Raw genomic sequence first — 13,998 nt, 5'->3', positions numbered from 1 at the left:
ACACAATAGAGGGTAATAGGCAGTTGAGTTTGGATGATCACGTTGCTTGCTATATGGGTGGGTAATGCAGGGATCCGTTGGGGTCACTCATGTTGGGGCAGACGTATGCTATGTGGCATGCATATTTGTTGTGGCCTGCATGCAGTGTGAATTATGCCATTAACATCGTTGTGTGGTTTGTGTAAGGTATGGCATTGCCTTGCTGCAGGCATCTGCATGTGTCTGTGCTCTGTACGACATCTATGCTGGGAATGTGTGTGTATTGGGCCATGGCTTGCCTCTTTGGACATACATATTGGTGGACTATCATCAGACTCTGCATTACAGCGTTTTCTTAGGACACTCGCCTCCTTCCGCCGATGAGTTGGCCCCACACTCCATATCTCCCACGCCTTCAGTGGGATCCATGCCGATCAGGCTTGCACATATGCCCTCCCACTGGGACAACTTTATGGGAGAGCTTGCACCTCTGCCAGTTGTCATGGCCTGGCTCTTTTTTGCTGAAAGGATGTTGCGGACTCGCAGGCGCAAGTCATCCCACCTCTTCCTGCAGTCCTTGGTTGTGCGGGGGGTGTTGCCATCCGTGCTTAAGTTTTCCGCCACTAGTGCCCAGATCTCCTTTTTTTCTGATCACAGCCTCCCTCTTGAGGCTCTGGGCAAACACAACATCGGCGTTCTCTGCCAGGGTCTCCGCGAGCATGGTGAGGCGCCCTTTTTCACAGCCTTGGGCATTGTAGTGTTGTAGTGGATGGAATTTGGCACACAGCAATGTACTACAGGTCCTGGCTGCTGAGGATGGCAATGGATTGTGTTTTCCAAGATGGCCGCCATGCTCTTTCCATTCCTGTGTGATGACGCTACTTCCGGTTCTGCGTATTTACGGTGACCGTTATTAGCGGTGACCGCTAATAGCGGTGGCCGCTAATGCCGTCTTGAATCATGCCGGTAGTGCAATCTGCGCTTTACATGCCGGTAATGTTGTTACCGTCATGGCGCAATGCTCGTGCCCGTGAAATCGTAATAGCCCTCTATTAGCAGGCTCTTAGCTACACGGACACGATATTTGCTCCATGCTGGAAAGGACAGTTACCTACCTCCAACCTCGTAATGACCACCAAGGACCGCTCCACTAAGCGTTGGGCCCACCACGCCTGGCACCTCGAGGCCATGGAAGTGGTGGATGCCTTCAGTGATGGCATCGACGCCGCCCTTTTGGACGGCGAGGGAGCAGGGGCGTCAAAAGACACCCAAGTGCTAGTCTCTGACCTCGGAGGATTGTCCGGCAGGGCAGTTATGGGGAACGCACCCGGTGACACGAGCGCTACCCAGACTACTTCTACACCTAAACACACTAAGTCCAGACGAGACTCGACACGTGTGTCGAGTTCTCGGAAGAAAGATGCACAAATAGAGCGGTCCACGGAATCGGTGTCCTCTGGGCGTTCCAGGTCGAGATCGCCACACAACACACATGCAACCGTCCACAGTTGCCAAGAGTGCCTCGCTCCCCAAAGTCACGGGGGCACATTAGTCAGAAGACGAGTCCGACCTCCACCCCCAAGACGCACACCAGAAGTGGCCTCCGGCAGCCCGTTCCGCGGCTTCCTCCGAGTCCCGATGTGCGCACTCAAAAGAGAGAGACAGTACCCCCAAATCTCGACACCAGGCGGCAAAAGATTCAGGAAAGACCAAACCATCAGGGAAACACTCTTCCACTCATGGGAAAGGGGACAAACAGCAGAAAGACCCATCACACTCAACTTCTGCACCCCTGGCACACAAGGACAAACACAGGTCGTCAGATAAGGACAGATATAAGACCCCTGTCCCAGTCTCTACACCCAGGCTCATCCCCCCCACCCCTGAGGATATGGGATAGAAGAGGATCCTCAACAGGAGGTTGTCATCCCCAGTTCCAAAGTATGGAGCACTTTGGACATAGACCGGGTGATGAGGAGAATGTCTTCCTTAGCCAATTTTCATGAAAAAACCCCACAGCATTTTCTTAGCTATACCCCTGACAATGCTACTCCTTCAGGATCCAAGGACCCTCAGCCTCCTAATAAGAGATCTCGGTTTGATACTCCAGCTCAGGGCCCGTCTTCAGACCCTTACTACATACAGCCTTACCAACAGTATCAGGATGACCCAGAAATACAAATGCTGGACGACCAAGCAGGGGTCGAGTATTATGGAGATGACGAGGGCCAGGATGAGGAGGAGGGGGATGAGGAAGAAGTCTACAACATGGACTCTCCGGTTTGCAAGGAACCACAAGTTATTGACTCACCAATAGATAACCAGCCCCTTCTAAATGAGGTCTTGGCTAAAGCTGCAGAGCACTTCCACATAGACACTCAGGGGGTACAGGAAGAGAGGGACTTTGCAGAGGAGCTAGTGGGGGACAAAAGGCCCATTGCTCAAGCCATTCCTATTCTCAAGTTAATCCAGCGAAGAATTGAGAAGATGTTCAGGGCCGCCCAGTCTGACCCACTTTACATAAGAGGTCAACTTAAGCCCGACTCATTGGTAATCAAAAACAACAGAAAAAGAACTAGTACACCTCTATCTTCATCTGAGGCTCCCCCAGACAAAGAGAGCAAGACAATGTATGGGTTAGGAAGGAAGGTAGCCTCCACTTCCGCTTACCAGGCAAGAATCGCCAATACCACCACTCTGCTGGCAAGCTATAATTGCCACCAGTGGGAGCAGGTAGCTGCTCTCATTGACTCTGCTCCAGAACCACTAAAGGGCCAGCTAGCCCAGATCGCGTCGGAGGGTAGAGCCGTGTCCGGTTGCATTCTGAAGACGACCTTTGACGCCGCAGATAATGCAGGCCGGCTCATAGCAGAGAGCACCATCATTAAGAGGCACGCTTGGTTAAGACAGTCAGGGTTTAAACCCGAGACACAGCCTACCCTTATTGACATGCCGGTAGAACTGAATGTCTTGTTTGGCAAAGTAGTAGAGGACGCACTCAAAACTGCCAAAGACTAGTACGATAGTCTGAAGTCCCTGGGACAATTGACGAATAAGCCCACCAATCTAAGAGGGAATAGTAATTTTCGTTGCTCATGCGGCCAAAATTCCCAGAGGGGCTCCAATTACGCACAGGGACAGGGTACATTGTGGGGTGGCAGCCAGCATACTACCCAGAGTTATGGCAGAGGTAATAAAAGGAGCTGTGGTAGAGGAAGCGGCAGCCCTGGCACGCCTCCCGCAAACAGTGACGTTCCGCTCAGGGTCCCTTCGCACGCATCCCCAATAGGGGGCGCATTTCCAACTTCACCCAAGCATGGGAAGGGATCACATCGGACAGATGGGTGCTGTCCACAGTGTCCGCAGGATACTGCATCGAGCTACTGGAGCGCCCCCGCAACCACCCTCCATGTCAAAAGATACATTCCCTGGACCACCAAAATATGCTCCTCGAGGAAATCGTCAATCTTCTCGCAAAGGACGTGATAGAACTCGTCCCGGGCAACCAGGTAAGCAAGGGTATTTATTGAACTTACTTCCTTGTGCCAAAAAAAGATTGAACAATGCGCCCAGCATTAGACTTACGCCCTGCAAACAAGTATGTCAAGCCCCAAAAATGTTGCATGACTACTCTCCAAGAGGTAATCCACTCCTAAAAAGAGGGGACTACCTAGCAACATTGGACATGAAAGATGCCTATTTTCATATTTCCATGTTCCCAGCGCACAGAAGATTCTTGCGCTTCAAGGTGGACAGTCAGCACTACCATGTCAAGGTGCTGCCCTTCGGTATAGCCTCGGCTCTAAGGGTATTCACCAAGGTACTGGCGGTGGTGGCGGCACACATACGCAGGGAGGCAATCCTAGTGTACCCTTACCTGGACGACTGGCTCATCACGGGGGAAACCCCAGTAATTTGCAGATCCAACATCCAAAGAACGATCGACGACCTCTTCGAATTGGGTTTCTCTATCAACGAGATAAAATCAAGCTTGGTGCCAAGCACCTCCAAACAGTTCCTAGGAGCTGTCCTAAACACTCAAGAGGGGTTGGTCTTTCCATCAGAGGAAAGAATTCGGAAAATACTACTGCAAATTCCTCAATATCAGTCTGGTCGCCAGATAAGGGTGCGCAAAGCGATGCGTTTGCTAGGCATGATGGCGTCCTGTATTTACCTGGTCCCCCACGCGCGCCTGCGCATGCGACCCATGCAAGAATGGTTGGCGAAACAGTGGTTTCAGGCAAGTGGTCAGTGGGACGATCTAGTGGTCGTTTCGCCAACACTTGTACAAAGTCTTCACTGGTGGACAAGAGAGAACCTGTCAAAGGGGAAACCCTTTTACGATCCAGAAATTCAAGCTGTAGTCACTAGAGACGCGTCCCTATCGGGGTGGGGAGCTCACCTCCTTTACCACACAGCTCAGGGTCTCTGGTCTTACACAGTGGCCAAGAATCACATCAATCTGCTAGAGCTTCTGGCAGTCTTCAGAGTGCTTAGAGCGTTCGAAACCCACCTGTTGAACCTGCCAGTACAGATCTTAACAGACAGTAAGACAGCAATGTTTTACATAAACAAACAGGGAGGGACTCGTTCGCCAAATCTGTCCAGGCTTGTCCAGAGAATTTGGAAATGGGCACTCGGACGGAACATTTACCTGTCATCTCAACATGTTCCAGGGGATCTCAATTCACTAGCAGATGCTTTAAGCAGAGATCCCCTCCCAAAAGAACACGAATGGTGTCTACAAAGAGAAGTCGTAGAAGACATCTTCTCACAGTGGGGTTTCCCCACTATAGGCCTATTCGCCACAAGCGAAAACAGACAATGCCCAGGATTCGAATCCAGTTTTCCCCAGCCAGACTCCAAGGGGAACGCCCTGTGGATGAACTGGTCAGGGATGTTTGCCTATGCTTTTCCACCAACCCCTCTCATGAGGAAGGTGGTCAACAAGATTCACAGGGAATCGATGACGCTCATCCTAGTTGCTCCCATGTGGGCGAGGCAACCGTGGTTCCCACACCTACGCAAACTAGCAGTGTGCGAAACCCTCAGACTCCCGTGCTGGCACAACCTACTATCCCAGCACCAAGGTCAAACAGTGCATCCTCAACCCAGCTCAATGAACTTGGCAGCATGGCTCCTGAAGTCATAGAGTTTGGACATCACAACTTACCACAGAGATACATGGACACCCTAAAGGAATCTAGGAAACCAAACACGTGGCACTGTTATTTTGATAAATGGAAAAGATTTGTTATCTGGTGCCAAAATAAGCAAATCAACCCGGTTGATTGCACTCCTTCCAATATTGTCACCTACATGCTCCACCTGCTGGATGCAGGGTTGGTATTTAATTCACTCAAGGTACACCTGGCGGCGCTGTCAGCCTACACCACCTCCCATAACAAGGTTTTGTGGTGGAAAGTAACAGTGGTTAAAGCCTTCATGGAAGAGGTAAAGAGACTTCACCCTCCAATTTCAAACCCACCACCAGGATGGGACCTTAATGTAGTGCTTGCTAAGCTCATAGGCCCACCCTTTGAACCCATGAATAAAGCCAGTCTCAAACACCTGACCTATAAAACTGCCTTCTTAGTAGCCATTATATCCATAAGAAGGGTCAGTGAAATTCAGGCTCTGTCAGTGCAGGATCCTTTCTTTACTGTTCATAAGGATAAACTGGTTCTACGAACACTCCCTAGGTTCTCACCTAAGTTAATTTCTAAATTCCACCTTAACCAGTCCATTGAGCTTCCGGCCTTCTTCCAAGAACCCAAAAGCTCTGCTGAGGTGAAACTACACACTCTAGATGTGCGAAGAGCGGTCCTCTACTATGTAGACAAGACCAGGCCGCTAGGAAAAACAGACCAACTGTTTGTCTCCATAACTACAGGCAGAGAGGGAGATCGCGTCTCTAAAGGTGCCATCTCGAAGTGGATAGTCAATTGTATTCAGCTGTGTTACTCGCTTTCTGAAAACGCCAAGAGCCCACTCTACAAGAGGCACTGGAGCCACTCTCGCCATTTGAGATGTCTTCTTTGATGTCCTGGGTGTTAGTCTTAGCAATGAACGTAGGTGGGGCGAGTTATGGTTGCCTAGTTTACCAAACTTGGGTAAAGTGTAGTGTTTTTTGGTTTCACTGTGAAGTGTAACATCCCTTTAACAAAGTTGTTCTACTGAATGGACATATATATATATACATATATGGCAGTGAAAGAAAACAAAGGGGCTAAACAAGTGATGGCGTCAGTGATGTCATCAATGACATTTGTGATTCCAACTTTCATGTTCCGGGTGTTAGTGTTAGCAGTGCACAGTGGTGATGGCAGGTATGGTGGCATAGTCTACCATAACTGGCGAATTTCAGGGGTTTTTCGGTTTTACTTTGAACCATAGTGGGGAGGTGGGAACATTTTTTTTAGTGAAGTGCACAGGTTTTTGGTAGGGCAACTTAACCATAACGTCCCCTTAACAAAGTTTTTTTTGTAGTGAAGTGCACAGGTTTTTTAGAAGGCAACTTAACCATAACGTCCCCTTAACAAAGTTTTTTTTGTATTGAATTTTACAGGTTTTTGGAAGGGGAACTTAATCGTAAGATTGTGTTAATGAAGGTGTTGTGCTGAAGATACACTGTTGTCATGTGATTTTGGGAGAAATGTAGTATAATGTACGTATTTGATGTACATGTAACATAGAACATACAGAAACCCCTCCCTATTGATATTAGAGAGGGACAGACTGAGCGCCTGTTTGCGGACAGGCGTGGACCAGGGCAAAAGTACCCAAACAGGCAGTGGGTATCTGAAAATGTACTATTTTCTTACAGAAAAAAATGTTGAACTTAGAAAAAGGACAGAAAGACATTATAAGTATTAATAAATAAATATGGAAACCTAAACGAGTGAAATGAAAACGATGCATTTAATAACCATGTAGAATGAAATGGATGGTACCATAAAAAAAGGATGCCTCCATCGTAATTACTTCACAGAAACTCTGCAGCCTGGACCGACAGTGGACGGACGCAGTAGGACGAAGGGAAATAACATCAAAATAGTAAGTGAAGGTCATTTATTTGTATGTGTGTGTATTTCTTTTGGAATGTGGTGCAGAAATAATAATTCCTTTCTGTTGTTTTGACACAGAAATGTCAAGTACTTTGGAGTGGTTGGAACAGTACTTTCCGCATGGGGAAATGTCGGAAGAGAGCGATAAGAATGGTACACAGCACTCTGCGTATGCAAAGTAATGGCCAGTATTTTATGGCCATTTAATAGATATATATTTATTTTTTACAGACCAGGAAAGAAAAGAAGAAATGCCAACAAATGACACAGAAGAAGACAGGATCAAAAGGATTGAATTAAAAAAGGACAAATTGAATGAGAATTTTAAAAAATTTAAGGGAGTTTGTGGAAGACTGTGTGAGAGGAAAAGTAGGTTACCACTGTCCCACCTGTACCTGCCCCCCTTCTCCATTCCCTAGTGAACCATCCCCAAACCTTCAGGAAGAAAAAAGACGTTTCGACGAAACATCCATCCCTTCTTCCCCTCACAAATCTTCCCCTCAAAACCAGGCCGTGTTGAATCCTAATTCCCCTATATTTGTGTCAGAATCTGCTTCCCCTGGTTTTTCTTTGGAAGGAAGTTTGTGTGTGTGTTTGGAATGTTTTTGTATAGTAGTGGTAGTTAAAGAGTTTGAGGAATACATTTTTTTTAAAGACTTAAAATGTTCGCGAACAGCGCGCCTGTTCGACCTATCTGAAAGCAATGGAATGTGGATGTTGTAAAGGCAGTACACCTACCCTTACTAATGTCATGTAAGATGGAGTTGATGTTTCACCGCACCATCTGTGCAAGTTGTGCGTACATAAACAGAAAGGGGCGTCCTAAGGGCATTATACCTTGGTGTACCGCTTACAGACGAGATAAAACATGTTCGTAGAACACACCAGGTGTCCGGGATGGCAGTAAATGAGCAAAATGGGAATGTGTTAAGGACAGTATACCTGTCCGTATTGTCCACAGCCAAGATGGTGCCGTCCATAGAACAGGCGCGGTGGCCGGCAAGGCCGTAGTCAGACAAAATGGAGTTGTCTTAAGGACACTGGACCTGTCTGTACAGTGAGCATATCATGTACGCACATGCGCAGTACAACCATAAGTACAGCGAACATCGCGCCTGACCCTAACTGTCTGCCTCACTTGTATTGCACTTTGAATGAGCTTGAGAACCCGAACAGTGTCCTTAGGACACTAGCGCGCATGCGCAAGTTTGTTAGTCTGCATTTGCTGTCCAGCAGACACCCATTTCTGTCGTGGATGTGTTCAGGACGTCATCATGTGACTGCACCCACGCTGAGCGTGTGGACTAATTTGCGCAGTTTGTGTGCTTCCGCAACAGTACAAAAGGAACTTATGCACACAAGGCAAAATATTGTACAGTCTAAAAATATCATTTCACATATTCCAGACAATACCTTATCTGAGGACATGTTGGGTGAAATTTTCGGAACGCTTTTCAGTGATGAAGATGGTCACGAGGCACACCCCTCCACCCCTATAAATGACCACACCCCCGAGCGCATCTTCATTGTCCTGCTAGCTATAGCCGATTGAGGTGTACTGCCTTTACTGCTGTAGTGACCAAAAGGAAAGTAATTGGTATGGCATCCATGGCTGCTGTTGCTTTATTAGCCTGTGCACCACCCCCAAACCCGCCACCGCCACCACCACCACCACCACCTCCCCAAGGGCCTGCAGAGAGATATACGGGTGAGGATGTAGAGATCGAGGAAGAGGAGAATGAGGTGGAGGAACTCTGCACTACAAGCACTCGCCGGGAATAGTGGGTGTGGCAGTTGTTTTTTGTTTATGGGAATGTACCAAAAGCACGTGCGAACCTGGTGAAGTGTAACAAGTGCCAGGTGGTGCTATGTCGCAGGAGACTTGGTGCGTACAACTTTGGTACGACAACCATGAAGTGACACCTCACTTCGTTCCACAGTGCGGACATTCGCAAGGTGGTGCCATGTGAAGAGCATAGTCGATTGAGTTCCTCCACAGCATCCTTCGTGTCTGATCCTGTCACCACAAGAGACACTCCTGTGGGGGAGCGCCTCCCTCCAGCTGCCTCACAAGCCATTCGCAATGCTGTTGACCCTTACCTTTGAAAGATGACACTAGTGTGTATGTATTGTGACGCAGTACTCTGCAGGGGGAGAGTTTTCTAAGTGCTTTTGAGGCTACCGTCACGGAGCACCAGAAGATCTGCTCCTTACCTAAGTAAAGCACACCCTATATCTTTCTCTGTCCACTTGCCCTTTCTTATCCCCGTGGTTGGTGTCCCTTCCTTACCCTCCTTTGTCCTCCTCTCCTAGTGTGTCGTGTGGGCAAAAGCAGGAAAGTTAAAAACAACAAACATTTTAAAAAATGGCTCTTTTCAGAGCCGCCTTTCTCAGTTTCACAATAGAACTATCAAGTGACCGATGTAGGCCTCTGCGCATTCGTGAAAAAGTTCGCAGACAGTCGTAGGACACACAAAAATGAGGGTGCAAGCGGAGCAAACCCAATGAAGTGGACGCTGGGAGTAAGTGGTGGCTCTGAAAAGAGCCTTTCGGTGGTGTGTTGTATGGCTCAAAAACTGTGGATTTGAGAAAACGAATTGTCACATAGGTTATTGTGAATGCAAAAGAGGTCGCAATGCATTTTGTACATTGCGAAGAAAAATCTGATTGCCAGCATATGTGAGATGGACTCCCTCTCTGCGGAAAATGAAAGAGCTGCGAAACAAAATGTTTTCATTGTGGAATGAGGACATGCCAACATCTCTTAGAAAGGCATAAACAGCCTTATTCACATTGCATCTCGCTTTCTACATTTGTGGACCAAATGCAGAAGAACGCAGCCATATTTGTCTTTGTGCAATACAGGAAAAAAGTATTTGACAATTTGGAAACATGTCGATGACCTTCGCAAGTCCTTCCTTCATTGCAAATTGCAAAGAAATTCTAGAGACATTGGGCCTCATTCCGAGTACGGCGCTAACCAATGGCGCTATTAACGCCTTGGTTGACGCCGTACCCGGACCGGCAGCGCCTTGGTGGTTGGCGGAATTACCGCCCCATTCCAAGGTTGGCGGGGCGGTAATTCCCCAATCCCCATTTACCCTTCCCCATTCCCATTCCTGCCCCATAGGGCATAATGGGAGTGGGGAAGGCGTCAATTACGCCACCGTAAATTACGGTGGCGTAATTAACATCAAGGTCCCTTAGCGCCATGGTATTTAACGCCTGCTAAAAGCAGGTGTTAAAAGCACCATGGCGCTAAGGGAACTCGGAGTATGGCGGTAAGGGATTACCGCCACCGCTCTCGTTAGCGGTGGCCGCTATCCCTTACCGCCATACTCGGAATGAGGCCCATTGCCTAAACTGTTGCCTCTGCAATGAATGATAAATATATCTGGAGGACGCTCTGTCAGTAAAGTAACACAGAGAGGTACCAAGTCCAGCCACCTCATTCCACGCACGCCATGCCAGTGCACTTCCACATGAGGAAATCCGAGATCTGCAGATAGACGGCAGCTTTCTGCATGCACCTTCAACCAATGTGTCCATGAGTCTCCCAAAATCCAGATAATCTGTTTTCGAGCACGCAGAGCCATGGCTGTGTGGTCTCCTGTCAGGGAGAAGACGGTTTTACTGAATCTCGCCATTCAGAACACATCTACTGAACTTTATTGACCAATCCCTAGCTCCGCTCATTCTCATTTGCATGCGTCGCCACCCCAGAATCCCTGTTGCTGATATGCGCAGCCTGCAAACTACCGCCATATCCGTGGACATGTATAGGATCAGAGTGTGACGATGGTACATTTAAGTATTATTCCCCTTTTTCCCCTTTAAGACGGGCTCTGGAAAGAGACATTGTTTTGTTGTTTTTGGGCAGATGCCTTACAGACATCTGTTATTTTGTTTATTTTTTGTATTTTTTGTCCTTACTGTACTCCTACAACCATTACAGAACCTTCTCTAAAGCAAGCCTTACATTCCAAAAGAACATGGCATTTCCCAAAGAAGATAGCGCAACACCATCTGCTTCAAAATAATCTACATTACTTGGAACAATGTTATCGTGGCTGCAGAAAAACATACCAGCTCGTAACATGAAAGCACGCATGCCACGATTGATGATACACCTCCCAATACTTTGATCTGGACGGAAAACAGAATTGTTGTTCCATTTTACTCTAGGGAGTAAACCAGAAAAAATTACTTTAATTGTTGGGAAGATGTTCATGAGTGCTTCAACCAACTGTCCCAAATCTGCCAACAAACTATGTGAACTCATGTAGCCCAAATGGCAAGCACCGTAGTGCAAAATTACCACATGAGGAGTGGTCATCGTACGCATGTCTCTGCAAACTTGCAGAATTGCCGCAACATTGGCATCAGTGTCAGCGCTCCACACCACCTCCACTCTTCTCACATCGAAATGGTGTGCCACATGCCTCCTCTCGGCATAGTGTTGTAAGCCATGGACAAAAATGTCTCCAAGCACCAAAACCCTGACCCTCTCCACCTCTGCCATCTTCAGTATATGCACCGTCTTTCGACACAAAAGAGTAATGTAAACATCTGATTGGCTGATGCCTACTGTCCCCTTTCCATGCAGGATTTGCTGTAGAAACCCGTATGTGACACGCCCTACCCGCGGACAAGTGTTGCCTATGTGCAGCACATAGCTCTTACCCAGTCCTTCTACCCTTTCCACATCGGTAGCAAATAGAGTCCCTCATTGGACACAACTAAGCAGTCACACAACCATCCACCAATCACATTGAATATCGCTAAATCTAACTCCGTCATCAACATTGCGCACTTCAAATGTACTGTTTATGACTCTGACTGGAAGTCGGATATCATTGCAAAGCACCTACTTCACAAACTACTGTGCAAGTGTTGCAGATTTCTACGTACAGCTCCATGCATGCACACATGCATGAGTATAGAGTACAGGTATGCATATTTTAATCAGAGAACATGTGCAACCCTTATGATGTAATTTATATAAATTAATGCCGCTAAATGTGCATAGGCAATACATACCAACACTCCCCCTTTTAAGTGCAAGATGTCCGATTTATCATTGACAAACTGCACAACTTCTTACTGTCTTCCGCATAACCTATTCATACGTTACAAGCATGCCTATTTAGGGCAAAACTCGATTTTGCATTAGAAAATGTCGGAGTTGTATACTGTGTACGGCCTACAGTAATGCTACTTGCAATGTGATCGTATGAGAAAAATAAGCGCTCCCGATAGCTGTGGTGACATCTCCCTCTCAGGGTCTTCCGATGTGTTGGCATCGGGCTTATAATTTACAAGTAGAAAATGTTTACCCATCTACTATTATGCCCTATCGCTTACAAACCTCTCTCCTATAGATAGTATATCTTTTAAAAAGCAAGGCATTACCATAACCTTAAAATTGTTCTCAATTCAGAAGGACTTGCAAGTAACATATTGCAAGTAACATACAAAGGCAGCACAGAGTGAAGCGAAATGCACACGTGCACTGGGTTGAAATATGAAAGGAGAATGCTCTGACGAAAGATGCACGATTAATGTGTGCAGTATCATCACTGCTGTAAACACACAAAGCAATTGTTTTTTTTTTTCCAATCGCAGTGAAGACTACTCTCCTGAGAATCAACAGCATCTACACTGCAAACGACATATCCGAAGAAACCTGGTCATTTCGCAAAAAAAAGTAAGCATAGTACTAACCTTATATTGTAACTATTCCTCAAAGAGGCTGCATGGGTTATTTGTTTAATTTGTACACCAAAGCAAATATTGATTCTGAACCATTCTACCTACAAATACCCATTTATTAAACAGAGAATAACAGGCAGAATGGCTCAAAACTCCCTTTGTTTGGAACTCAAATAACATACAGAATCATTAGAAGGTTAGTTCTAGAAAAGAAGTGGCTGTTTCAAGTTTATGGCATTTTGTTTACTAATAATGCTTCTCGTCACCATTAGGCCACTTTGTACTGTCATCTGAAGCACATTTTAGTATACAAACAGTACAATAGCCTTACCAAATCATTGTAAGAGTCCAATGCACATTCACACACCATGACAAAGAGCTTCCCCATCAGACTCATGCACGCATGCACACAGCACAGATACATTGAACAACAGACCAAAGCATGCCTTCTTTTTTTTAACAGACACCAAAGAATGCCTACCAAAAACCAACTTCGTAGAAAGGAACGCAGAAGTAGAACAAATAAAAATAAAAGTGTTCAATCTAAGCATCCATATGTAGTAGTGCTTGTAGAGAACGTTGGAACAAACCAGCTAATGCAGTCGTTTAGCAAAACAAAGGAAGCTTCAACGACCGAAACTTTACCTCCTCCATCAATATGTATCACAAAACACAAAAAGCGTGACAAAAAATCGGCTACCAGTACAGCTAACAATGCTCCTAATAATCCTGATATAGTAACAAGAACCCATAGTAAAAAAAAGTATTTTAGCAAAAATGTTTCGTCACAGAGTGCTTCAGAATCTACTAAGAAGAGGACCGAAATCATCCTCACCCCTTAAAACCTACCGTAGAAAGTTAATCCTACAAGCTCTCGTGGACAGTGCAATCCTTCTCAAAAGGAAGTTGTTTATATTAGTGTTAAGTAGGATGAAAGCACTAACAAAACTAAGTACCAAACTACAAAAGAAACTCAGCAATAAACGGAATGTGAACAAAAATGATTTCTTAAATGTTTGTGGAGGTGAATGGAGTCACACGACAACCACAGAACCATATTTTAATGAAGAAGCATACAAACGAATTCAAACAAACACAATTGCCATCCATAGCAGTGGACGAGGGTATGAGAAAATCAATAGTACCATCATGGAACAAGAAACACTGCTTACAATAGTATCCCCTGAAAACTCAGAATTACATCTCGATTTGACAGAACCACACCGTCCAGTATACAAAT

General features: G+C 46.3%; 1 protein-coding gene across 1 annotated transcript in view; it reads left to right on the top strand.

Moving 5' to 3' along the window:
• Positions 1 to 13,998, top strand: part of RGS22 (regulator of G protein signaling 22) — a 1,706,064-nt gene that overhangs the window by 447,253 nt on the left and 1,244,813 nt on the right. The gene's annotated exons all lie outside the window — the stretch shown is intronic.

The sequence above is a fragment of the Ambystoma mexicanum genome, chromosome 5q (assembly GCF_040938575.1).
Source record: "Ambystoma mexicanum isolate Mex_15411 chromosome 5q, UKY_AmexF1_1, whole genome shotgun sequence".
Taxonomy (NCBI): domain Eukaryota; kingdom Metazoa; phylum Chordata; class Amphibia; order Caudata; family Ambystomatidae; genus Ambystoma; species Ambystoma mexicanum.
This window is presented reverse-complemented; position numbering and strand designations above follow the sequence as displayed.